This window comes from Triticum aestivum, chromosome 6B, assembly GCF_018294505.1.
Source record: "Triticum aestivum cultivar Chinese Spring chromosome 6B, IWGSC CS RefSeq v2.1, whole genome shotgun sequence".
Classification (NCBI taxonomy): Eukaryota; Viridiplantae; Streptophyta; class Magnoliopsida; order Poales; family Poaceae; genus Triticum; species Triticum aestivum.
The window spans coordinates 590,522,695-590,524,877 of record NC_057810.1 but is presented as its reverse complement, the minus strand read 5'-3'; positions in this window follow the sequence as shown (position 1 = coordinate 590,524,877).

Genomic DNA, 2,183 nt, shown 5'->3' with positions numbered 1-2,183 from the left:
AACTTGCCGAATGAGGAGAAGCTTGCACACGGTGGCTCGCAGGACAAGGAGAAACTATTGACTAATGCAAGCTCTCCCTCGCTCGGGCGGTGGACATGAAACAGTTATTTCGGTGTCAGATTGCCAGAAGTATACACTATACTAGTACTATTATTGTTTGACTTCCCGAAGAGGCGAACAACCAAGAGCAAAGTTTACTAGTACTAGTACTACTACTATAGAGGTATGTACTATACTACTAGGAACCAGATGGAGGAGCGTCTGCACTCTTATTATGTTTTAAAAATGTGATAAAGCAATCTTCAACACATTTGGTTCTCTTCGAGGGTTCTCACATGTGATAGTGGAAGTTGATTGCATGGAACACTCGCCTTGATTCTCGCTTAATTCTGGCTCATATCCTGTTACAAATAGGAGCGCTCAGTAATATTTCCTCTTTTTTGTTCTTGAGCATGTAAACAGGTCAGCAAACCCTGCGGCGCATCTTTGCGCGAATCGTGCTTGCTGCACTTTGAATGTGGCCGAGAGTTGGCTTGATGAAACACCTCGCTTCCTTCTTCTTTTTTTGCGGGGTACCTCGCTTCCTAGTGACTAGTCTCTTGGTTGACCGTCCTAAGAATGCTTATATATGAAAAGGCTCTCTCATTTACCCGCAAAAATGATTAAGCCAGATTAACCGAAAAGGAGGGAGTATGGACTAGCACTACTTTTTGGTGTGTCTCGTCAACTCGCAGAACAAGGAGAAGCTTGCAGTACAAGGTGAAGCTCGCTTATGACTTTTGACTAATGCAACTTACCCTTGCCCAGGCGGTGGACATGCATTAGTTCATTCGGTGTCAGATTGCCAGAGGCATACACTGTAGTACCCAACATGCGGAGTACCATGTTCGACTTCACAAAGAGGCGAAGAGCCAAGCGCAAGGTTTAGTAGTACGAGTAGTACTACTACTAGAACGGCATGGTGGATCTTCTGTACTCTTATGTTATTTTAATCTCTGATAAAGTACACATTTATTTGGGAGAAGGGCGGAAACGGTAGCCCAATAGTATCGTATTAAAAAACATCGAACATGTAATGATGATATCGATCAACCATGCTCGAATATATCTTGGCCTTCGTGCGAGACCGTCTGTGTGTTCTCGCTCCTCATCTCTCTCAAGGAACAGTGAGTTGGCCATTTTGCCGTCAATTGAGATCGGTTTGCTCACACTCCGGTCCCACATGTTAGTGGTATGCCAAGAGGAGGTGCGTTGACCAACTCGCCATACGCGTACTTGGTTTTGCACCTTCATACTACCGCTCCCTCTGTCACAATTTACAGGGCGCGCTTCATTATGATGCATTTCTCTAAATGCATTTCCACCACGAGAGAGACTTTAGACACGTTTGGTTTAATGCTCAATTAATTAGGGCGTGGTAACCGCAATCAAGTCCACAATTTTCTCTCAATGTACTACTGTAACGCCCCGGATTCATTGCGCCAGGTGTCCGCCAGTTATTTGGCGTCATTGCCATGTCTTTTGCTTGCGTGTTGAATTTTGCCATGTCATCATTTGCATTGTGTCATCATGTGCATTGCATTGCATTGCATACGTGTTCGTCTCATGCATCCGAGCATTTTCCCCGTTGTCCGTTTTGCAATCCGGCGCTCCTATGCCCTCCGGCATTCCCCTTTCGTCTCTCGTTGCGAGCGGGTGTTAAACGTTCTCGGAATGGACCGAGGCTTGTCAAGCGGCCTTGGTATAGCACTGGTAGACCGCCTGTCAAGTTTCGTGCCATTCCGAGGTCGTTTGGTACCCCAACGGTTAACCGGGTAACCGTAAAGCCTCTCTCTCTTTGCAGCCCAACACCCTTTCCAAACTGGCCCAAAACCCATCTAACTCCCGTCCATGCTCTCGGTCGTTCGATCACGATCATGTGGGCGAAAACCGCTCCTCATTTCGACTCACCTAGCTCCCAAAAACTATAAATAAGCCCCTCCCCGTCCAAATTCGCGCAGATGAAACCCTAAAACTTCCCCTTTCTACGCCGGACGTGTCCGTCCGCCGCCGGACACACATCCGCCGCCGCCCGTGCCCAATCGGGGCTCGACACCTGTCGCCGCCGCCTCCCACCTCCCGCGGCCCACCGGGGCCCGGATCTGGCCCGCCCGGGCCCGGACGTCGCCGCCGCTCGCCCGCCG